Source organism: Acinonyx jubatus, chromosome D3, assembly GCF_027475565.1.
Source record: "Acinonyx jubatus isolate Ajub_Pintada_27869175 chromosome D3, VMU_Ajub_asm_v1.0, whole genome shotgun sequence".
Taxonomy (NCBI): Eukaryota; Metazoa; Chordata; class Mammalia; order Carnivora; family Felidae; genus Acinonyx; species Acinonyx jubatus.
The window spans coordinates 78,779,465-78,804,804 of record NC_069392.1 but is presented as its reverse complement, the minus strand read 5'-3'; the positions used below and the strand labels follow the sequence as shown (position 1 = coordinate 78,804,804).

Below are 25,340 nucleotides of genomic sequence, written 5' to 3'. Positions count from 1 at the left end.
GAAGGCACTTCTTTCGGTGGGAGAGCTGCTGGATCTAGTGTGAGACTGTCTCCTGTGCTGTGGGGGGGGGGGGGGGGGGGAAGGGAGGGGGGTGACAGCGTGCTGTCTGGGAAGTCGGTGTGTGCCCGCGATCTGTGGACTGGTCTCCTGCCAACACCCCATGGGTCTAGATCTGGGTGTGGCTGGATGACCGTAGAGCCCTCGCCAAGGTGCCCTCGCCTTTAACTATGGGGCCGGTGGGGGTGCGATGGGGGGAGCTGCTCAGGTGAGGTTGACCCGGTCTGTGCTTTCAACGGCTGTAGGGACAAGTAGTGCTGGGTGAGCCCTGAACTCAGGTCTGGAGGAGGAGGAGAACGTAGGATGGCTGCAGTAGGGGGTTGAGGGGGTCAGAGCTGACAGCAGAAGGGCATATCAGGTGGGCATCCCTACTGGTCCCTTGCTCACCTGATGCACCTGATTTTCTGATTAAAAAAAATATACAGGGGCGCCTGGGTGGCTCAGTCGGTTGGGCGTCCGGCTTCGGCTCAGGTCATGATCTTGCGGTGCATGAGTTCGAGCCCCGCGTGGGGCTCTGTGCTGACAGCTCGGAGCCTGGAGCCTGCTTCGAATTCTGCGTCTCCCTGTCTCTGCCCTTCCCCTGCTTGTGCTCTGTCTCTCTCTCAAAAATAAAGAAACATTACAAATTAAAAAAAAATACAGTCCAAAAGAAATGCATGTGGGTGGCAGCATCTTCTACATTTTTAAATGATGGTTCTGCGGGAAGATGGATGGGGGGGGGGGGGCGGGATGTCGATTCACAACCCTCTCAGGAGCTTCCCAGGTATAACCTGACATCAGCCCCCATTGGCAGAGGGCAGGGAGGGACAGAGGAAAGAAGCAGGCCTCTCCATGTTGGTAGGTGGTGATCTTAACAATAGCAAAGGACGGGGGCGCCTGGGGGGCTCAGTAGGTTAAACGTCTGACTTTGGCTCAGATCATGACCTTGCGGTTCGTGAGTTCAAGCCCGGAGTCTGGTTCTGTGCTGACAGTTCAGAGCCTGGAGCCTGCTTCGGATTCTGTATGTGTGTGTCTCTCTCTTTCTAACCCTCCCCCGCTTGCACTCTGTGTGTCTCTCTCTGTCAAAAATAAATAAACATTATTAAAAAGAACAATAGCAAAGGAAACTTGCATCTGAGTCTTGTCTTGGGCAACTGCAAGATGAGCAGATCCCACACCGCCCTGCAAACCTTGTTTATAAAAGGCCCTAACTGGGCTCGGTCACATGTACTGTGCAGGTGTTTCCATCATCACCATTTCAAGGCTATGTCCTTGGAGCAGCCTGTGGGAGCGGAAAGGCAAGTGGAACCCACACTCCCAAGGGGAGGGGAGGAGCCTCCACGTGGCCGGGTCCAGCTCAGGGGTCAGTCAGTGGCCAGGTGTTTTTGATCACTTTCCCCAACAGGGTGGGAGTATGACGGAGCCTCTTTGGAAGCTCAGATGAGTTCGGAGGAGCAGAGGCGAGGGACAGGATGGTTTGGGATGTGTTTTCTAGATGAAGCAGAATGGTTGAATGGGCTGGGTGGAGTGGTGAAGGAAAGAGAATTCCAGACGATCCCTGGGTGTTTGGCTAGAGCAACTGCATGGATGCTTTTGACATTTTCGTGATAAAAACTAAGAAAAGACTCCTTTGGAGTAGAAGACCAGAAGTTCTGTATTGCCAGGATGGGTTTCTGATACTTATTAAATACCCACATGCAGAGATACAAGGAAGATGCTTAAAACACAATGAAAAAAAGGGCTATGGAATATAGCATAATTACAGCCGCATTTAAAGATAGTGCTTAGGAAAAAACCTGGAAGGGAATAAAACAGTGTTAATGTGTTAATGAGATCAGGGCCAACTCCTCATTAACGTTCCTATCTTTTCCAACTTTTGTGTGCGTTATTTTATAGTCAGGGGCAAAAATCATTATCGGTTACATTTTAAAATGTGTCCATGGCTTCTGGGACAAGAGGAAGCTTTATTCCACTTCCAGGACCTTTGTAAAGATGTGCTAAATAAGAACGTCAGTTAAAAAGCCAACAAGGTTATGGTGTTTGCAAGGTTGGCTCATCCTTTTATACATAAAGGTAATTTGGAAGCTTATAACGTTCCAAGTGCCCGGCAAGCCCCTGAGATACAAATACTGGGAAGTCAAGGTCTCTTCAAGGAACTTACAAGATGAGAGGTGCCCATTTGAAATCTTGAAATTAGGGGCGCCTGGGTGGCTCAGTCAGTTAAGCATCCGACTTCGGCTTAGGTCATGATCTGACGGTTTCAGGAGTTCGAGCCCCACATCAGGCTCTGTGCACTGACTGTGCGGAGGCTGCTTGGGATTCTCTCTCTCTCTCTCTCTCTCTCTCTCTGCCCTTCCCCCTGCTCATACGCTGCCTGTAAAGATGTGCTAAATAAGAATGAATGAATAAATAAATAAAATCTTGGAATTAGAAAAGAATGTTGTAAACAAGAGTGGACCCCAAATCCCTAAAGGTGAATACTTTGCTCTTATCACCACTTTAAACCTTTTTCAGGATTAAACAATCCACCAAATGGAAAAGCTGTTCCTAAGTGGGGTCCCAAATATTTTTTTTACAAGCCTGTCCTATACCTTAAAATTTTTTTTAAAATTTTTATTCAAGTATAATTAACATAATATTAGTTTCAGGTGTATACTATTCAACACTTCTATACATTACTCAGTGCTTATTATGTGTATGTACTTTTAATGCTCTTCACCTATTTCACACCCCACCCCCCACCTGCCACCACTCTGGTAACCATAGGTTTGTTCTTTATATTTGAGAGTCTTTTTTGTTCTCTCTTTTTATTTTTTTTGCTTTTTTTTCCTTAAATTCCACATATGAGGGAAATCATATGGTGTTGGTCTTTCTCCGATTTATTTCACGTGCATAATGCCCTCCAGATCCATCCACGTGGTTGCAAATGGCAGGCTTTCATTCTGTCCCCTACTTTCTGAAGGTCTGGCTGCATTCCTTTCTGTCTCCAGTATGCTCTACAAGATGGTAATGGAAGGCACCAGAACTTACCTGGAAATGGTTTGTGCCAAAGCCTTACCTCAGTTCTGTTTCTCCCTTCTGTATAAGAGCTGCTCTCAATCCATAGATTGCATGGTACCTGACAGACCTTTTCTTCCAGAGAGGAGACCTCTTCAATACTCTGTAATCTGTTTTGTGATCTCCTGAATCTTCCCCTAGTACACCCCACCCCCACCCCATACTCCACTTGTTCTCCTGAGGAGGGAGCCTCCCTTCCCCTGGATTTCACTAGGGCAGTGAGGCCACGATTGTGTCAGGTTAAGACCATTGGATCCCCCTGAGCCTCAGCTGCTTCTTGCATGTATGACAGTCCTCACCTCCGAGTGCCGTCGTCAAGATGACGTGAATTGCTGTACGTTAAACATTTGGGGCCGTGTCTGACGCTTATTTAAAGCCGTGTATGAGTGTGAACCCTTACGGCTTCCACACAATGCAAACAAACAATGGGAAGTTCTGATTGTTCCACACCCAGTCGTTCCTCCGGTGTGTCCCGTGGGCTGAACACACGTGCTGGGGAGACCACAGCCGTCCCCAGATATTCTCCTCAGCCAGCAGAGGCCAGAAAGGGACCCCTTCAGGAGGCTGTGTGTTGGTGGCACAGGGAGCCCCTCTGGTGCCAGCTGTCTCCACTCGCCTCCCCCTGGGCCCTGCCATAGGTCCGGGTGGAGCCTGTTACGATCAGGCCACATCAGTTTCATCTGCCCAGAAGATGCCTGCTCATCGGGCGAACTCCTGAAGGGTGCTATTCTGGTTTGTCTTTGGCTCTGTGAGAAACGAGATGGCAGCGGTGAGCTCCTGGGTGCCTGCCCACCGTAGAGACAGTGACATAGGTTCATTAAAGGCATAAATCAGCTAATCATCCAGACTGCAGTTTCCACTCGTTTTTCGATGATTTACTTGCTATTTATTGATCTTGGAGTATGGGAAATGGCCTGTGCTGGACACAATAAGCAAATCAAAAAATACAGGGAAACACCTAACCAGAGTCACTCATAGGCGCTTCATAAACATACCCTGGAGCACAGGGTGAAGCCAGGAGCGTGGGGGTGGCGAGCTAGCTCCGCAGGACATTGTCCACAGCTCCGAAGGACTATATGTACTAAGTTGAACCGTTGGAAATGGTGGATATGCAACCAATTTTTACTCTACCAAAACAACTGAAAATGGTTCAACCTGATACCTGTACCAGTGCTGTCTGAGGTCCCAAAGGCAGGAGAAAACTTTAAGCACCTGCCTCATGCCCATCTCTCTGCCAGCCACCTGGAAAAGAGCTGACCTTCTCTGACACCCCCTGACCTTGCCCACATCTGTGGGCTCACGTCACACCCTCTTGCCCTGGGTCCCTGAGCTCTAACCATTGAACTCTATCTCCCTGGCTTGAAGCCAGTAGGAACCTTCTTCCAGCTGTGGCACTCTGTCCCCTTGTACTGAGCTCTCCCCTTCCCCTGGGGAGCCCCAGTTCTCAGCTGCGTCCACCAGGGGGCACCCTCTGCGTCAGAGCAAGGAGAAGGTCTAGTTCAGCTGTGCCCACCAGGGGGCGCCCTCTGCCCCAGAGCAAGGAGAAGGTCTAGCTCAGCTGTGCCCACCAGGGAGCGCCCTCTGCCCCAGAGCAAGGAGAAGGTCTAGCTCAGCTGTCCCCACCAGGGGGCGCCCTCTGCGCTAGAGTAAGGAGGAGATCTACCTCAGCTGTGCCCTGCAGAGGGCGCTCTCTGCACCAGAGGAGGTCTACCTCCATCAAGCGCTACTGGGGGGCAGTCATCTGGCTGATGATGGGGCTCAATCATCAGAAGCCACAGTGAACTAAACCACATTCTCCTTTACCTGCTTTAGTAAAAATGATCCTTTTTCCTTTTCTGCGTCTTTTTGTCTTATTTCACCATTGGTTCAGACAGAACGGGGAGGGAGGCAAAGAAGAGGGATGCTATTGATGCCCATTCCCCCTGAATATCCCATTTGTGCCCCTCCCTTCAGGTCTTCGCTTGTGTAGTTTCCTGTCCTTGAAATTCTCTTCTTCTGGAGAAGAGAAGACTAACTTGTCTTCATTTTTATTTTTCATTGAAGTGTAGTTGAAACACAGTGTTACATTTGTTTCAGGAGTACAGCAGTGATTCAAACACTAGATATGCTGTGCTCACCCCAAGTATCGCGTTACAATGCTAAAACGATACCATTAACTATATTTGCTATGCTGTACCTTTCATCCCTACAATGGATTCCAAACTGGAAGCCTGTGTCTCTAACTCCCCTTCCCTCATTTTGCCCAACGCTCTCCCCTCTGGCAACCACCGGTTCTCCATAGTTGTAGGTCTGTTGTTACTTTTTCTTGTGTCTGTTTCTTTAATTTTTAGATTCCACGTATGAGTGAGATCATATGGAATTTGTCTTTCTCTGAGTTATTTCACTTAACATTATACTCTTTGGATCCATCCACGTTGTCACATGGCAAGATCTCATTCTTTATTATGGCTGAGAAATATTCCATCGTGTGTACCACATCTTCTTTATCCATGCATCTATCACCAACATTTAGGTAGCTTCCATATCTTGGTTATATAAATAATGCTGCAGTAAACCTAGAGATGCATATATCTTTTCAAATTTTCTAAGGGTAAATAGTAGTGGAATTACTGGACTTGTAGTATTGCTACTTTAATCTGGGCGGGAACCTCCATAGTGTTTTCCATAGTGGCTGCGCCGTTTTACGTTTCCACCAGCAGTGCAGGAGGGTTCCCTTTTCTCCGCAGTCTCGCCAAAATATATTTCTTGTCTTTTTGATACTAGCCATCTTGACAAGTGTTAGGTGGTATCTCATTGTAGTTTAGATTTGCATTTCCCTGATAATTAATGGTGTTGAGCATCTTTTCATGTGTCTGTGGGTCATTTGTATGTTGTCTTTGGGAAAAGTCTGCTCAGGTCCTTTGCCCATGTTTAATTGGATTATTTAGGGTTTGGGGTGTTCAGTTAGAAAAGGTTTTTTTTATATATATATTTGGATATTAATCCCTTATCAAATATGTCATTTGAAAATCTTCCATTCTGTAGGTTGCCTTTTTGTTTTGTTGATGGTTTCCTTTGATGTGAAAAAGCTTTATATTTTGTTAGTCCAGTTAGTTTATTTTTGCTTTTGTTTTTTTGTTTTGTTTAACCCTAACCCTAATGTATCTAGAAAAATGTCACTAAGGCTGATGTCAAAGAGATTATTGCCTATGTTTTCTTTACAAGTTTTATGGTTTCACGCCGAGATTTAGGTCTTTAATCCATTTCGAGTTTATTTCTGTGCATGGTAAGAGAAAGTGGTCCGGTTTCATTCTTTTGCATGTAGCTGTCCAGTTTTCCCAGCAGCATCTGTTGAAGAGACTTGTCTTTTCCTCCTTGTATATCCTTACCTCCTTTGTCATAGATGAATTAGCCACAGAAGCGTGGGTTTATTTCTGGACTCTCTACTCTGTTCCATTGTTTCTTATGTCTGTTTTTGTGCCAGTACCATTCTGGTTTGGTTATTATCGCTTTGTAGTAGATCTTGAAATCTGGAATGGTGATATCTCCAGCTTTATTCTTTCTCAAGATTTCTTTGGCTTTTTGAAGTCTTCCATGGTTCTAAACAAATTTCAGAATTATTTGTTCTAGTTCTGTGGAAAATGTTATTGGTATATTACAGGGATTGCATTGAATCCATAGATAGCTTTGGGTAGTGTGGACATTTCAACAATATGCTTCCAGCCTACGAACATGGAATATCTTTCCATTTGTTTGTGCTGTCATCAGTTTTTCTTGTCAATGTTTATAGTTTTCCGAGTACAGGTCTTTCACCTCCTTGGTTAAGTTGATACTGAGGTGTTTTATTCTTTTTGGTGCAATTGTAAATGGACTTGTAAATTGTAAATGGAATTGTTTTCTTCATTTTTATTCCTGCTACTTTGTTATTAGCTTATAGGAATGCAACAGATTTTTGCATATTAATTTTACATCCTACAACTTTACTGAATTCATTTTTTACCTCTAATATTTTTTTGGTAAGGCCTTTAGAATTAAGAAAATTTTTTTTAATGTTTATTTATTTTTGAGACAGAGGCAGAGCATGAACAAGGGAGGGTCAGAGAGAGGGGGAGACACAGAATCTGAAGCAGGCTCCAGGTTTTGAGCTGTCAGCACAGAGACTGATGCAGGGCTCGAACTCATGGACCATGAGATCATGACCTGAGCTGAAGTTGGATGCTTAACCATCTGAGCCACCCAGGCGCCCCATAGAATTTTTTTTTTTTTTTGTATAGTATGTTGTCTACAAATAGTGACAGTTTTACTTCTTCCTTACCAATTTGGATGCCTTTTGTTTCTTGTCTGATTGCTGTGGCTAGGATTTTCAGAACTATTTTGAATAAAAGTGGTGAGAGCAGACATCTTTGTCCTGTTCCTGATCTTAAAGGAAAAGCCCTCAGATTTTCCTTATTAAATATGATGTTAGCTTTGTGTTTGTTACATAGGGCCTTTTATTATGTTAAGGTATGTTCCCTCTAAACCTACTTTGTTGAGAGTTTTGATCATGAATGGATGTTGAATTTTGTCAGATGCTTTTTCTGCATGTATTGAGATGAGCATATAATTTTTATCTTTCAATTTAATAATGTGGTGTATCACATTGATTTGTGGATATTGAACCATCCATGAATCCCCCCAAGTAAACCCCATTTGGTTATGGTGAATGATCCCTTTAATGCATTATTGAATACACTTTGCTAATGTTTTGTTGAGGATTTTTGAATTCATGTGTTCATGGTCTGTCATTTCCTTTCTTCTTCATCCTCGTCCTCCTCGTCCTCATCGTCATCCTCCTTGTCCTCCTCCTCCTCGTCCTCCTCTTCCTTGTCCTCCTCGTCCTCCTCGTCCTCCTCATCGTCTTCCTCCTCATCCTCCTCTTCCTCCTCCTCCTCGTCGTCGTCCTCCTCGTCCTCCTCATCCTCCTTGTCCTCATCTTCCTCGTCCTCTTCATCCTCCTCCTCCTCCTCGTCCTTATCCTCCTCGTCCTCCTCCTCGTCATCATCCTTCTCTTCCTCGTCATCCTCCTCCTCCTCCACCTCGTCCTCCTCCCCGTTGTCGTCCTTCTCCTGCTCGTCATCCTCCTCCTCCTCATCGTCCTCCCCATCCTCCTCCTCGTCCTCCTACTCCTTGTCCTCATCCTCCTCATCCTCTCCATCCTCCCCATCCTCCTCCCTGTCCTCCTCGTCCTCCCCACCATCCTCCTCCTCGTCCTCCCCCATCCTCATCCGCCTCGTCCTCCTCGTCGTCCATCCATCTCCTTCTCATCCATCCTCCCCTCCTCCTCCTCCTCGTCCTCATCCTCATCCTCCTCCTCGTCCTCCTCATCATCCGTCTGTCTCCTCCTTGTCATCCATCCGTCTCTTCCTCATCTGTCGTCTTCTCCTCCTCCTCCTCTTTCTCCTCCTCCTCCATGTCTTTGCCTGATTTTGGTATTAGGGTAACGCTTGTCTCGTAGAATACATGTGGAAGCTTTCCTTCCTCTTCTAATTTTTGGAATAGTCTGATGAGACTAGCAATTAACTCTTCTTTAAATTCACTTGTGAATCTGTCTGGTCCTGGACTTTAGTTTGTTGGGAGTTTTTCAGTTACCAATTCATTCTTGTGACTAGCTATTGTTCTGTTCAGATTTCCTGCTTCAGATTTTTTTCTTGCTTCAGTTTTGTAAGATTGTATGTTTCTAGGAATGTATCCATTTCTTCTAGGTTGTCCAGTTTGTTGGCATAGCATTTTTCATAGGAGTCTCTCATATTTCCTTGCACTTCTGTGGTCTTGTTATTTCCTTTCTCTTTTCTGTTGTTTTTGTTTGTTTGTTTTTAATCTCTCTGCTCTGATATTCATTATAGCCTTCCTTACACTAAACTTAGGCTTTTGCTTTTTTCTAGTCCTTTAGGTGTAAGGTGAGATTCTTTGAGACTTTTCTTATTTCTTAAGGTAGCCTGTATTGCTATAAATTTTCCTCTTAGGACTGCTTTTGCTGTTTCCCAAACATTTTGGGTTTTTGTGTTTTCATTTGTTTCCATGGTTTTCCTTTTTTAAAATTTCCTCTTAGGTTTCTTCTTTGACCCGCTGTGGGTTTTTTTTAATGTTTGTTTGTTTGTTTGTTTTGAGAGAAGGGAGGGGACAGAGGATCCGAAGTGGGCTCTGCACGGACAGAAGAGAGCCCAACATGGGGCTTGAACCCACAAACTTCAAGATCATGACCTGAGCTGAAGCTGGACATGTAACTGATGGAGCCCCCCAGGCGCTCCTGACCCTCTGGTTTTTAGTATCATTGTTGTTTAGCTTCCGTGTGTTTGTGCTTTTTCCAGTTTTTTTCTTGTAATTGGTTTCCAGTTTTATACTGGTTGTGGTTAGAAAACATGCTTGATATGGTTTTAATCTTCCTAAATTTATTAGAATTTGTTTTGTGGCCTAACATGTGGTACATCCTGGAAAATGCTCCTTGTGCACTTGAAAGGAATGTGTATTCTGTTCTCGGGTAGCATGTTTTATATATCTGTTGGTCCATCTGGTCTAATATGTCCTTCAAGGACACTGTTTCCTCATTGGTTTTCCGCCTGAATGATCTAGCCACAGATATAGGTGTGGTGTTAAAGTCCCCTAATCGTTGTATTACTGTCAATTTCTCCCTTTATGTCTGTTAATGTTTCTTTTACGTTTAGGTGCTCCAGTGTTGTGTGCATAGATATTTACAGTTATTAAATCCTCAGTCCCCTTGTTGGATTGACTCCTTTATCATTATGTAATGCCCTTCTTTGTCTCTTGTTACAGTTTTGTTTCGCTTTTTTAAGCCTGTCATTTTCTCTGATCTAAGTATTGCTCGCCTGGTCATCTTTGATTCCAAATACATGGAGTATCTTTTTCATCTCTTCACTTATAGTCTCTATGTGTCTTTAGGTTTGAAGTGAGTCTTTTCTAGATGGGTCTTCCTTTTTTATCCATTCAGATTCCTCATGTCTTTTATTGGAGCTTTTAGACCTTTTAAATCTAACCTAATCATAATTTTAAAACTTTTTTTTTTAATTTGAGAGGGAGAAAGAGAGAGAGAACTTGCATACGAATAGGGGAGAGGAGCAGGTGGGGGGAGAGAGAGAGAGAACTTGCATATGAGTATGGCAGAGGGACAGAGGGGGGAGAGAGAGAGAGAGAGAGAACTGGCATATGAGTAGGGAAGGGGGAAGAGAGGGGAGAGAGAATCTTAAGCAGGCTCCATGCTCACTGGCTCAATCACATGACCCGAGAATCATAATGTGAGCCGACATCAAAAGTCCAACACTCGGGGCGCTGAGGTGGCTCAGTCGGTTGAGCATCTGACTTTGGCTCAGGTCATGAACTTGTGGTTTGTGAGTTCGAGTCCTGAGTCAGGACTGCTGACAGCTTAGAGCCTGGAGCCTGCTTCGGATTCTGTGTCTCCCTCTGTTCCTCCCCTGCTCGCTCTGTCTCTCAAAAATAAATAAAAGTTAAAAAAAAAATAAAAAAAAAAAAGAGTCAAACAATCAGCTGAGCCACCTAGGTGTCCCTAACCTCGTTATTAAGAGGTATGTACTTTTTTTTTTTTTTTTTTTTTGCCATTTTGTTCATTGTTTTTTGGTTGTTTCTGTAGTTCTCTGTTTTGTTTTTCTCTTGCTCTCCTTATGACTGATGACTTCCTGTAGTGGTATACTGGGCTTTTTTTCCTTTATTTTTCTTGAAGTTATTATGTTTTTTGGTTTGTGGTTGCCTTAAGGTTTATGTGTAATATTCTAAATATATAGCAGTCTATATCAAGCTGATAGTCGCTTAAGTTTGGAGACTTTAATTTTTGCTCCCACCCTCCATGTTTTAAGTATGTTTTCATATTTTCCATATTTTTACTGATTTTCCTTACTTTTTTTTAGATAGTGGCTTTTACTACTTTTGTCTTTTAATCTTCATAAGTGATTGCACTACTCCTTAATGTTGGTCTGAGTTCACTCATGAAATGTTTTCTTCTTATAATGTTCTAATTATGGCCTTTTCTTTTCCACTTAAAGAACTGTCTTTAACATTCCTTGTAAAGCTGGTTTAGTGGTGATGAATTCTTTTAACATGTGTTTGTCTGGAAACTCTTTCTCTCTCCTTCAAGTCTAATGATGACCTTGCCGAGTAGAGCATTTTTGGTTGTAGGTTTTTTCCTCTCAGCACTTTACAGGCCAGAAAGGACAAGCATGATCTAGTCAAAGTTTCTGCTGAAAAAAATCAGCTGATAACCTCATGGGATTTTCCTTGTATGTACTAGTTATTTCTCTCTTGCTGCTTTAAAAATTCTCTTTATCTTTAATCTTTAACGTTTTTATTTCTATATGTTGGGGGTTGTACCCCCTCTGGTTCATCTTGTTTGAAAGTCTGTTTCCTGAACCTGATGTCTATTTCTTTCCCCAGGTTAGCGAAATTTTCAGGCTCTTATGTCTGCAAATAATTTTCCTGTCCCTTTCTCCATCTCTTCTTCTGGGGCCCCTATAGTGCAAATGTCTGTTTGCTTGATGTTGTTCAAGGGATCTCTTAACCTAGTCTCCTTTTTGAAATTCTTTTTTTGTTGTTGTTATTCAGCTTGGATGCTTTCCATCACTGTGTCTTCCAGATCATTGATCCGTTCTTCTGTATCCTCTAATATTGCTGATTCCCTGTAGCATATTTTTCACTTTAGTTATTTTGTTCTTTAATTCTGGCTTTTTTTTTTTAATAGTTTCCATCTTTTTGTTGAAGTTCGCACTGAGTTCCTGCACTCTTCCCTCCATCCTGTGAGCATCCTCACACACAGTAATTTGAATTCTTTGCCAAGTAGATTGCTGATCCCCATTTCAGTTAGCTTTTTTTTTTTTTTTTTCCTTTCCCTGAGGTTTGTCTCGGTGTCTCAATTGGAGCACATTCCTCTGTCTCCTCATTTTGTTTAACTATGTATTTTTCTATGAATTAGGCAGAATAGCTATTTCTAAGCTTGAAGGAATGACTTGTGTGTCAATGTCCCCTGTGTAGACGGTGTGCTTGGCGACTTTGGCTGGCTGGAGCTGTGGCTGTCATGGGCTACGTGTCCTCGGGCACTCCATGCGGGGACTGCCAGAGTGGGATGGGCAGGAGCTGGTGTGGACACGGGCCAGGGTGTTCCTGTGGCTCTCCTCTCAAAGGGCGCCCTGGTCAGACAGCTGAGGCTGAAGTGGGTGCAAGCCAAGGGCTGCCTTGGCGTGGCTCCTGGAGTCAAAGCGATGCAGGCCTGGAATGTTCTGGGGTTCTCTGAACCTGTGTCACTTCGGTAAGACCACTGGTGCCGTAGCGCTTGCTGACCGGTGGTGTTCCTATGTGAGCCATGCTGGGGTTACCCGGGCTGAACAGCTGTGGCTGGTGTGGGCTAGGATCTCAGGGTTTACTGACGTGCTAGACCGGCTGGGGTGCACAACCCTCGCTCCTGTCTGCCCTATCAAGGTAGAGGGGGGAGCGTAAACCGTGTCACTTGCCAGCCCCTGGGACCCGGAGAGAGTCCCAGCGGCTCCCCTGCCATTTGGCGGAGTTGTAGTACTGCGTCTTTTACCTTTTAGTTGCTCTTTTGAACCACACGTGCTTTTCTGTGCCCCGGGGAATGCGGGGCGTGGGTTAGGGGCTGGGGGCTCCCAGGGGCGTGGGCTACATGTGGCACCCAGACCCGCTCTTGTCTGTGCTGTCAGGGCGGTCGCCATGCTGCTTGCCAGCTTTTCTGACCGGGAGAGGGGTCCATAACCTCCCCCAGTGTTTTGGCGGGGTTATGGGCACGTGCTTTTAAAATGCGCCTCTTTTTCTGTGCCCCACAGCAGGCGAATGTGCCCTCAGACCCTCAGTGGTGTCCCCTCCCGCTGCAGCTCACAGAATAGGAGGCAGAGGTTCCCTCCATGAGGGTGTCTTGGTCCCACCCCCGTACTGTACACGGTCTGTTTGTCGCTCGCAGAGAGCGCTAGCCTCCCGCTCTCCAGGGGGAGTCGCTCTGCAAATAGCGGCGGCGGGTATGCTGTGTCTGCAGGGGAGGGCAGGTCGGGGCCTTCCCGGGTCGCCGTTGGATCAGAACTCCTTGTCTCCCTTTAATCCAGTCTTAGGTCAAATATTCTTTACCCTTTTACCCTCTTCTATTTCCTTTGCGTTCCTTTTGTTAATAGGAAGTAATTGTCTTCATTAAAAAAAAAATGTATCCAATATCTGTCTGCTCAGGAGGGTTTAGGAGAAAGGATCGACAGGACTTGGTGACCTGTGACAGGTTCCACTCCGGTCGGGCTTACAGGAGGTGCAGCTCTGGGGCAGGTTGGGCTCGTGGTGCCTGAGTCCTGGGAGCAGGCGTCCCCGAGGCAGAGAGGAGGCAGACACGGGGACGCGAGGCGAGTGCTCTGGGCCAGATCGCAGTGCGAGCAAGAGGGGAAGGGACCAGCGAGGGCCGAATGTTTGGGTCACGCAGGGCGTGCTGCGTAACGTGGAGCGGCAACCGTCTGAAGCCCGTCCAAAGGCAAAGCGAGAGCGGTGGGGGACCGGACAGTTGGATCCGAGGAATGGTCAGCTGTGGGCAGCAAGTGCCACCGGCGGCTGTAACACGCCACTGTCCCTGGAAGCCAGACCCAAGGCCACCGGCGACCCTGCTGAGCAGCCTCCAGGCCACGGGGGAGGGACGGCAGGCAGGACGTAGGGGAAGGAGAGAGGAGAGCGGACCACGGAAGCAGGAACAGGGACGATCGTCCATTTTCACGTTGCTCAATGGGAGAGGCTGCGCGCGCTTCCGGGGGAGGGAGCAGTGCCAGGGCAGAGCCCGAGAAGAGGACCCTGAACTTGCAGCAGCAGCAGGGTGGGGGCGGCAGAGGGGCCCGGAGGCTGGGAGCAGAGAAGGAAGAGGCCGGAGATGGCCGACCGCGGGTGGGTGACGTGCCGGGAACTGAGGCACTTAGGGTCGTGAGGAAGGTCTAAGATCAGTGCTGCCAGGGACGCGGCATGGCCTAGGGGGTCTGGAGCTGCGCACCAGGTGGGGCCGTCGGCCTGAACCGGTGCCTTTCTTGCTCCACAGCCCAGGAGGGTGCAAAAAGGCGGAGGGCTCGGGGCGCGTGAGCGGCTGGCTTCGGCTCAGGCCATGATCTCACAGTCTGTGAGTTCGAGCCCCGCCTCGGGCTCTCTGCTCTCGGTGTGGAGCCCGCTTTGGATCCTCTGTCTCCTTCTCTGTCTGCCCCTCCCCTGCTCTCTCTGTCAAAAAATAAGCATTAAAAAAATATGTGCCCACATAGAGAAGAAATCTTAAATGAGAATAGACTCAAATTTTAACAATGCTGTTTCTAAGTTGTGGGATTCTACTGCGTGTCTAAAATGTTTTGTAAATGAGCACGTATTACCTTTTTCTTAAAAAACCATGAACGCCAGTTTTTAACCGGCAAGGTTTAGTCGTCTTTTATTGATGTCGTGGTAATGATATTTCCGATGAAAGAATGCAGTATCCTTACATTCTTGAAGCCTGGCTGAGGCACTGTATTACGTCGGTTTCAGGTGTGCAACATGGCGATTTGATGGCTCCGTGTTATGCTGTGCTCCCCACGAGTGCAGCTGCCATCTGTCACCACACAGCGCTATTAGAATACCCTGTACTCCCCACGCTGGGCCTTTCATCCCTGTCACCTTCATTTGACAACCGGAAGGAAGCCTATGCTTCTCACTCCCTTTCCCCGTTTTCCAACGCCCACTCCAGTTGCCTGTGGAAACTGCCAGTTCTCTGCATTTGTGGCTGTGTTCCTGCTTTTTTGTTTGTTTCTTCATTTGTTTTGTTTGTTAAGTTCCACATAGAAGTGAAATCATATGGTATTTATCTTTCTCTGACTTCTTTCTCTTAGCATCATGCCCTCTGTGTCCACCCATGTTGTCAGCAATGGTGAGATCTCATTCTTTTTTATGCCTGAGTAATATTCCTCTGTGTGTGTGTGTGTGTGTGTGTGTGTGTGTACACATATTTAGCCATTCATCTATTAATCAACACTTAAGTTGTTTTCATAACTTGGGCTGTTATAAATAATGCTGCAATAAAAACGGGGGTGCATATATCTTTTTGAATTCGTGGTTTCATTTTCTTTGGGTAAATAGCCAGTGCTAGAATTTTACTAGATCGTGTATTATTGCTATTTTAAGTTTTTGAGGAACCTCCGTACTATTTTCCGCAGTTGCTGCATCAGTTTACATTCCCAGCAAAACTACACGAGGGCTTGCTCTTCCTCCACATCCTCACCAACGCCTATTTCTTGTCTTTTTGATACCAGCCATTTTGACTGTGGGAAGGTGATACCTAATTGTGGTTTCGATCTGCATATCCTGATGGTTAGTGAGGTTGAGAGTCTTTTCCTGTGCCTCTGGGGCATCTGCATGTCTTCTCTGGAGAAATGTCTATTCAGGTCCTCTGCCCATTTTCTAGTTAGATTTTATTTTTTTTTAGTGTTGTATATGTTTTTATATTTTTTGGATATTAATCCCTTATCAGATATTTCATTTGCAAATATTTTCTTACATTCAGTAGGTTGCCTTTTTGTTTTTTGATGGTTTCCCTCACTGTGCACGGCTTTTTATTGGTGGTGTAGTCTCAACAGGTTATTTTTGCTTTTGCTTCCCTTGTCTGAGGACACCGATCTAGAACGTTGCTAAGGCTGAAGTCCATGAGATTACTGTTTATGTTTTCTGCCATGAGTTTTCTGGTTTCAGGCCTCACATTAAGTCTTTAATCCATTTTTGTGTGTGTGTATGGTGGAAGAAAGTGATACATTTTGCATGTCGCTGTCCTGTTTTCCCAGCACTGTTTGTTGAAGAGATGGTCTTTTCCCCACCCGCTATTTTTGCCTCCTTTGTCATACCTGAATTGACCATACAACCGTGGGTTTATTTCTGGGCTCTCACTGTATTCCATTGAAATGTTCATTTATGTGCCAGCACCATACTGTTTTGACTATTGTAGTAGATCTTGAAACTGGGATTGTGATACCTCCAGCTTTGTTTTTAAGATTACTTTGGCTATTCAAGGTCTTCTGTGGTTCCACACAAACTTTTGAATTATTTGTTCTAGTTCTGTGAAAAATGCTATTAGTGTTTTGATAGGGATTGCAATGAGCTTTGGGTAGTGTGGACATTTTAATAATAGTCTTCCAATCCAGGGCACCTGGGTGGCTCATTTGGTTGTGTGTCTGACTCTTGATTTCAGCTCAGATCATGATCTCACAGTTTGTGAGTTCGAGCCCCACACTGGGGTTCACACTGACGTTGTGGAGCCTGTTTGGGATTCTCTCTCATTCCCTCTTTCTGCTTCTCTCCTGTGTCCGCCCCCCACCCCCGCCTCACTCACTCAAAATAAATAAACTTAAAAAAATAATACTCTCCCAATCCATGAACATGGAATATCTTTCCATTTGTGTTGTCTTTAGTTTATCTCATCAGTGTTTATAGTTCTCAAAGTAAAGGTCTTTCACCTCCTTGGTTAAGTGTATTCCTAGGTAATTTATTCTTTTTGGTGTAGCTATAAAGGGAATTGGTATCTCTTTCTGCTACTTTGTTGTTTTTATATAAAAACACAGCAGATTTTTGTATGTTAATTCTGTATACTGCAAATTTACTCAATTCACATATTCTATTAGTTTCTTGGTGGAGTCTTTAGGGTTTTCTGCATATAGAATCCTGTCACCTGCCATACTGATAGTTTTACTTCTTCCTTACCAACTTGGATACCTTTTGTTTCTTCTCATTGTCTGATGGCTGTGGCTAGGACTTCCAGTGCTATTTGAATAAAAGTGGCAAGAGTGGACATTGTTGTCTTGTTCCTGATCTTAGAGGGAAAGCTCTGTTTTTCTTCATAGAGTTACCTAGGGGTTTGTCACGTTTTTGCCTTTATTATATTAAGGTATGTTCCCACTAAATCTACTTTTTGAGAATTTTTATCATGAATGGATATTGAATTTTGTCAAATGCTTTTTCTGCATCTAATGAGACAGTCACATAATTTTTATCTTTCAGTCGTTAACGTGTATCACGTTGATTTTGTGGACATTGAATCATCCTTGCATCCTCAAAATAAATTGCGCTGATTGTGGCGAATGATCTTTTTAACGTATTGGTGAATTGCTGTATTTTCTTAAGGATTTTTGAGTTGATGTTTATCAGGGATATTGGCCTGTCATTTCCTTTTTTTTTTTTTTTTTTTTTTTTTGTAGTCTGGTTTTGGTACGAGGATAATGCTGGCCTTATAGAATGTATTTGGAAGCTTTCTTTCCTCTTCTAATTTTTGGAATAGTTTGACAGGAATAGGTATTAACTCTTCTTTAAATTCTTGGTAGAATTCACCTGTGAATGCTTTCATTTGTTGGGATTTGTTTTACTGATTCCATTTCATAACTGGTAATCATTCTGTTCAGATTTTCTATTTTTCCTCATTCTGTTTTGGAAGATTCTATGTTTCTAGGAATGTATCCATTTCTTCTGGGTTGTCCAGTTGTTGATAGGTAATTTTTCATAGTAGGTCTTTCATAGTTCTTTGTGTTTCTGCAGTGTTGGTTGGTTGTTACTTCTTTCCAGATTTTGTGTCATCCTTTTTTTTTTCCTTGATGAGTCTGACTATCAGTTTTATTTATCTTTCCAAAGAACCAGCTCTTGGGTCTGTTGAATGTTTCTATTGTTTTTTGTTTGTTTGTTTGTTTTTGTTTTGTTGTTTTTTTAGTCTCTTTCATTTAATTTTTGCTCTGATCTTTATTATTTTCTTCCTTCTAACTTTGGGCTTTATTCTTTTTCTAGTTTCTGTACGTGTAAGTTTAGATTGAGATTTTTCTTTTTTCTTCAGGCAGGCCTGTATTGGTATATATTTCCCTCTTAGAACCTTTTGCTGTGTCCCAAAGATTTTGGGTTGTGCTTTCATTTTCATTTATGTCTCCATGTACTTTTAAGTTTTCTGTTTGGTTTTTTCATTTTTCCTCTGGTTGTTCAGCAGCATGTTGTTAAGCTCCACATGTTTTCAAGTTTTTTCTTGTAATTGATTTCTAGTTTCATCCAATGTGTTCAGAAAAGATGTTTAATAGGATTTAAAGCTTAAATTTATTGAGACTTGTTTTGTGGCCAACATGAGATATCCTGGAGAAGTTTCCATGTGCACTTGAATAGAAGATGTATTCTGTTGTTTTTGGATGGGACGTGTTATATGTATCTGTTCAGTATACCTGGTTTAATGTGCCATTTAAGGACACTGTTTTCTTATTGACTTTCTGCCTGGATGATCTGTGCATTGATGTCAGTGGGATGTTAAAGTCCTAAGTTATTATTGTATTATTGTCAGTGTCACCCTTTTTGTCTGTTAATATTTTTGTTTGTTTGTTTGAAGTGCTCCAGTGTTAGGTGCATGGATATTGTTATATCCTCTAGTTGGATTTATCCTTTTATTTTTAATGCCCTACTTTCTTGTTACATTCTTGGTTTTGAACTCTTTTTTTTTTTGCCAAGTGTGTATTGCTACCCCATCTTTTTCCCCCCATTTGCATGGAATATCTTTTTCTCTCTATACTTCCAGTCTGTATGGTCTGAAGTGAGTCTCTTCTAAGTAGCCTATAGGTGGGCCTTCCTTTTTTATCCATTTAGACACCTCATGTCTTTTATTGGAGCATTTAGACCATTTACATCCTACCTAAGTTTTGGTAGGGATGCATGTCTTACGACTTTGTTAGTTGTTTTCTGGTTGTTTTTGTAGTTCTTCTCTGTTCCTCCTTCTTTTGCTCTTTCCTCATGATTGATGAGTTTCTTTAGGTTATGCTTGGCTATCTTTCCTATGATATTTGGGCATCTATTATAGGTTTTTGGTTTGTGGTTGCCATAAAATTCACATATAAAATATACACATAGGGGTGCCTGTGTGGCTCAGTTGGTTAAGCGTCCGACTTCGGCTCAGGTCATGATCTCATAGTTCGTGGGTTCAAGCCCCGCCTTGGGCTCTGTGCTGACAGCTTAGAGCCTGGACCCTGCTTTAGATTGTGTATGTGTCTCTCTCTCTCTGCCCCTCCCCTGCTCGTGCTCTGTCTCTCTCCCTCTCTCTCTCTCAAAAATAAACATTAAAAAAATTTTAAATGTACATATATAAATACATAGCGGTCTGTATTCATATTTAAAAAAATATATAAATATAGAGCAGTCTGTGTTAAGTTGATGGTCACTTAAGTTTGAACATATCCTAAAAGAACTTCACTTTTATTCCCCCGTCCATGTTTTATGTATATATGGTCACATTTTACATCTTTTTAGGTAGTGGGTCCTCTTATCTAATTATTTAGATAGAGTTGATTTTTACTACTTTTGTCTTTTAACCTTCATACTAGCTTCGTAAATGATTGCTACCTTTACTATATATTTGATTTTATTCATGAAATTTTTTCCTTTCATAATTTTCTTGTAATTATGGCCTTTTCTTTTCCATTTAAGAAGTGCTTTAACATTTCTTGTAAGGCCAGTTCAGTGGTGATGAACTCCTTTACTTTTTCCTCCCTCCCAGCCTTCCTTGGTATGGGCAACTCTTTACCTCTCCTCCAATTCTGAATGGTAACCTTGCCGGGTATTCTTGGTTGTAGGTTTTTTTTTTCTTTCAGCACTTTGAATTTATCATGCTGCTGCCTTCTGGCTGCAAACTTTCTGCTGAAAAATCAGCCGATAGCTTTGTGAGGTTTTACTTTGTATATAACTAGTTGCTTCTCTCATGCTGCTTTTGTTTATTTCTTTTTACCAGTTTTAAAATCCTTATTCACAAATCAGTATAGTATGGTGAGTTTGAATACCATATGTATGATAAAACATTATGAAAAGCTTCCTATTTACAATGAAGGTATTCTTTTATATAACTGAATCATCTGATATGCTACCTCCTGCAATCACTTAATGGACCCAACTGTACCCTTTGAATGGGCCAACTTTATGATTTTCCTGGGAAGTTTTGAGTTGAGGATAGTTTCTTGCTGCTGCTTTCCATGATCCAAGGCTTAGGACGAAATTCATGGAAACAAGCAATTAGAACCTGATCTCTCCAGGATCGAGAGACAGTAATGAATAAAAGGACATCTTGTCACTTTTTAAAGGCTCCCAATTGCTATGCTTTGCAGGATATGGAGGAGAGAGGTACACAGTCGAGGAGGAAAGAATCAGTCCCCAGAAGTATACTGAACATTTCTAAACTGTCAATATCAAGAATTAATTTCTAAAACACAAGTTTATAAACAGAAGCCATCCAACTAGCTGTTAACTGAAACGCATATGCAATACAGTCAAGGAAATACTGTGCTTACAAAACCACATCTTATTTATCTCTGATTTTAAAATCATCCTTCCCCTTATGGGTGTGCAAATGAGCACTGGAGAAAGTGTGTATCGTCTGAAGGACCAGCTGGTGCCAGGCATTTCACCACTTCCAGAAGCCACGGGCTGGAGAACTTTATTAGGCACCGGAGGGGTTCTTTTCTCTCAGCCAAGATGTCTCCAATTCTTTTTTATTTTTAAATTTTTTTAAAGTTTATTTGTTTTGAAAGAGAGAGAGAGATAACATGAGCAGGGGAGGGGCAGAGATGGAGAGAGAGAATCCCAAGCAAGCTCTGTGCTCCTCACTGACCCCAACACAGAGCCTCATCTCAAGACTGTGAGATAGTGACCTGAGCCGAAATCGGGAGTCGGAGTCTTAACCGACTGAGCCACCCGGGTGCTGCCAGATGCCTCCGTTTACGTCACTTTGGACTTTGTTTCAAGCTTATGTTGTGCAAATTCTTGTCTTGGTCGAGGATAGTCTCCCAAAGTGTCTCTTTTTCTAGTCTGTTGTCATGAATGATCCTTGAATCCATGTGTATCTCCAGCTCAAGGATTCTTGCTTGTAGGGGTGTAGTTGAGTTGTGAGTTTCAAAGGTCTGATTGCACTGTTTAAAAACAGTAGTAGCCTTCAGAGAACCCGGATACCGGCCTCTGAGGTCCATTTTCAGAGCCGTGTGGTGATCGCCAGCACCTGTCCGTGCCTGGCCCAGAAGGGTTATATTGTTCTTCAGCTGGAAGGAGGAGGGGAAGGCGCAGGGGGTCTGGGAATAGTTTACCACATAGGCAGGTATGAACTTTTCCTGGTTCCCCAGGCATTTCGGATCCATACCGCATTCTCCACAGCTTCTCTGAAGCGGACCGTCACATTTTCCAACGCTGTCTGAAGAATCGTCCCATGTTGGTTCTGAACCAAAAAGGTCAGTGCCTTCACCCGGTCCTTTCCTCATCCGAAAAACATCTCAAACTTTCTGGTGTTCACAGGAGAGTATAAGCGGCGTCTAACGGGGCCGCGTCGTGGGCACTTGCACGCTTCTCCTCACCGAGCAGAAGCAAGGCCCGAACAAGAGATTCCTTTCTCTGCTGGAAGTCTACGGTCTGTTGAGTTTCAGACAAAAAGATTCCCAGGTTGGAAGAGCGTCATCATTTCGGTCATTGGGATCATTGAGACGGTCCTCACGATAAACTGGGCAACAGTTCCATCCGTCTCTGTGGCGCGGCTGTCCTCGCCGGCAGTCATCTCTCGTCTTGCTGCTCTTCAAATTCTTTCTCTGTAATCTTTGGCATTTTAATGATCATGTGTCGTGGTGTGGACTTCCTTGGGTTCATCTTGTTTGAAACTCTCTGTTTCTTGAACCCACGCGTCTGTTTGCTTCCCTTGGTTAGGGAAGTTTCCAGCTGGTATGTCTTCAGATGATGATTCTGCCCCTTTCCCTCTCTCTCCTCCTTCTGGGTTTCCTATAATGTGAATGTTTGCTCGCTTTACATTGTCCAAGAGATCCCTTAACCTGTCGTCATTTACATTTTTTTTTCTTTTTGTTCAGCTTTGCTGTTCTTTTTGCTGTTCCGTGGCCCCGTCTTCCAGATCGTTGGTCTGTTCTGCATTTTCTAATCTGTTGATTCTCTCTAATGTATTTTTCATTTCAGTTACTAACTTCTTCAATCCCGACTGGTGTTTCTTATGTTTTCTGTCACTTCGTTGAAGTTCTCACTGAGCGCGTCCACTCTTCTCTCCATCCCGGCGAGCATTTTTGTGAACGTTACTTTGAATTCTTTGGGAGATTGTTTCTATCTGCATTTCATTCATTTCTTTTTTTCTGAGGTTTTGTCTTATTCTTTGGAGCATGTTTTTCTGTCCGTTTTGCTTTTCTTTCTGTGTTCGTTTCTATGCGTTGTGGAACAGCTACTTTTCCTCAATTTTGAAAAAAATTTTTTAGAGAGCGTGCGCACAAGCAGGGGAGGGGCAGAGAGAGGGAGAGAGAGAATCCCAAGCGGGCTCCGCGCTCTCAGTGCACGGAGGGACCCATGGGGCTCGAACTCACGCGTCATGAGAGCGTGACCTGAGCCGAAATCAGGAGTCTGACCCTTCACTGACTGAGCCACCCAGGTGCCCCTGCTTCTCCTAACCTTGGAGGAATGGTCTTGCGTACGGTGGTCCCCTGGGTGGACTGTGCCCGGTGACCTTGGCTGGCTGGCGGGAGCTGTCGCTGTCGTAGGCTGGGGGTCCTGGAGCACTCCGTTCTGGGGCTAACCCGGTGATGCGGCTCGAGCTGAGGCGGGCATCGGCCGGGTCTCCCGGGGGGGGGGGGGGGTGGGTTCCGCAGACGGGACTCCAGGTGAGTCCTCTGTCGTCCAAGTGGCCTGGGCCTGGAGCGTCGCAGTGAGCTCTGCACCCGTGTCGCCTCGGTGAGCCGCTCGGAGCTGTAGTGAGTGCTGCGCAGGGCTGTTCGGCGTGCGCCTTGGATGGCCTCTTGCTGGGACAGCTGGGGCCGGTGGGGGCCAGGAGGAGCCTGCGACTCCCTCAGGCGACGGGTCAGCGAGGGCACCCAGCCCCTGCTCCCGTCGGCACTAACGCGGGGGACGTGGACCGTCAGTCGCGGCCCTCGACAGCCTCTCTGCCCCGGCCGCCACTGCGTGGGGTTCCAGGCCTGCTTCCTTTATATTTTCATTGCCCTTTTCAACTGTGGCTTTTTTTTTTTTCTGTGCTTCACAGCAGACGAATCTGCTCATGGTCCCTCGGTAGTGTCCCCACTGCAGCTCCTGCTGTCGGGCTGGGGTTCCCTTCGCTACCGTGCCTCTCTCTCTCTCTCTCTCTTGCTGTTCTCTGTCTTTCGTGAAGCTGCTCAGTCGGCCCTCAGTTCGGCTCCAGGAGGAATTGCTCTATAAATAGCTGTAGATGTGATGCGTCAGCGCCGGAGGTGCGTTCAGGTTCTTCCTGCGTCGCTGTGTTGGACTGGAGATCTTAAAGAGCTATTTTTAACCTCCTGAAACGTTCTAGGGAGAGGAATATTCAAGCAGTTCTTAAAATGTGTCATAGACGATAAAACAAATAGAAGAGTGAACTTTGCGCGCAGGTTGTTATCGCTGGCTTACCGCACGATTTCTAAATGGAAAGCTGCTGTTAATTATGGAGTTTTCTTTTTTCTTTTTTAAAAGATTTTTTTAATGTTTATTTTTGAGAGAGAGAGAGAGAGAGAGAGAGAGAGAGAGAGAGTGTGTGTGTGTGTGAGCAGGGGAGGGACAGAGAGAGAGAGAGGGAGACACAGAATCCGAAGTGGGCTCCAGGCTCCAAGCTGTCAGCACAGAGCCCGACGCGGGGCTCAAACTCACAAACTGTGAGATCGTGACCTGAGCCGAAGTCAGACACTCAACCTTCCGAGCCATCCAGGTGCCCCTATGGAGTTTTCTTAAAGACCCAGAAAAGCCAATGACCTATTAAATGAGCTCACAGAGTCAACATCAAGGCACAACATTTGGGAAAATGATCTTTGTTGACATTTCAACGTTTTTCAATAGAGAAGACTAGTAATTAGGGCAAAGTATAGTCTTTGGAATAAGACCCAAATAATGGTAATGACTAGAACTTCCTTATAATTTCAGGTGAAAGCCAGTTTTAATTCCACCTCTTTCAGAAGAGGAATGACCGTGACCATAGTCTGGTTGGTCATAAGCAGATGACAGAAAATTGCCTGCTACTCCCCTTTTGAACAGGATAGAATACGCTTTCTGATTTGGATAATTTTTTCTTTAAGTTTATTTATTTATTCTGAGAAAGAGCACGAGCGGGGGAAGAGCAGAGACAGACAGAATCCCAAGCAGGCTCCACGCGAACAGCATGGAACCCGATGCAGGGCTCGAGCCCACAAACCACAAGATCACGACCCAAGCTGATCGAGGGTCAGACACTTAACTGACTGAGCCACCCAGGCACCCCCGTGTTTCTGATTTGGAATAAAATGAAGGGACTCATTAATCAGAGCCCAACAAGCAGGCAAGGGACAGCATGGCTTTCTACTCTAACCCACAGCCTAGAAAATGGAAGGTGGCCTCGGGGACCCCTTTGCCCATTTCCTCCTGTCAAAGGTTCAACCTTAGTCTTCTACAAGGGAGGGGACAATATGCAGGGTCTTTGGTCCATCTTCCCTCTGGCTCAGACACTCAGGACCCCACGTGGTTGGCCCGGCCATCACCACCCCCAAGCCCCACTGCATCTGAGGTCCTGTGAGCGTGTCCTGCGTCTGGACTGTTGAGTGAATGGTGGGTTGCGGTGACTGGGGACTTGCTTCCTGTTACTGGTCCAGAGCTCTGCCTGCCTCGCGTCGTTCGTGCTTTCACTCACTGATCAGGACAGCAGGTGTGCCCAAGTCAGCCTGAATTTGGTTGCAGTTGTGTTTTGGCGTGGGATGGGGACAGCCTTTTACTGTCCTCTTTCACATATGCGGCGGTAAGAACCAGTTCACGAGAGACGGGTGACGAAAGTGACACTGAAAAGCTTGCACAGGTTAGTCTGCAGGAAATTTCTGTGGGAGGAACTAAAAGCAAAATGAGATTTAGTGGCAAGAAATGAGAAAAGCCGATTTTCTTTACTGTTCCCTCATCTCTGCCACCTGCGACCCCTCCAACAGACGTTTCTCTGAGAGCTTTTAATTTCAAAAGGTACTTCTGCTGTGCTCCCAGTTCTTACCGGTGACCGTCATTGGTTCATTCACAACCGCGACAATACTTCCGCTTGTATAAGGCTTTCCTCTCCACAAATTACTTTAACTACATTATCTGGTTCGATCCCTGGGAGGCGGGTGGGGCAGACGCCCCAACCCCACACTGAACGAAATTCTCTTTGTAGCGGGTGAACTCACGGTGCCGTCTGACCAGTGCTCACGTGGGAGTCCTCACCAACGAGAATGTTCCATCGTTCCATGCTGGGCCGT

The 25,340-nt window shown here is 44.9% G+C and overlaps 1 long non-coding RNA gene and 1 pseudogene across 1 annotated transcript in view; one reads left to right on the top strand and one right to left on the bottom strand.

Moving 5' to 3' along the window:
• LOC128312368 (uncharacterized) overlaps window positions 1-25,340 on the top strand; it is a 54,791-nt gene that overhangs the window by 4,241 nt on the left and 25,210 nt on the right. The window lies entirely within an intron of this gene.
• LOC106985215 (centromere protein N-like) lies at window positions 19,781-23,561 on the bottom strand (annotated as a pseudogene).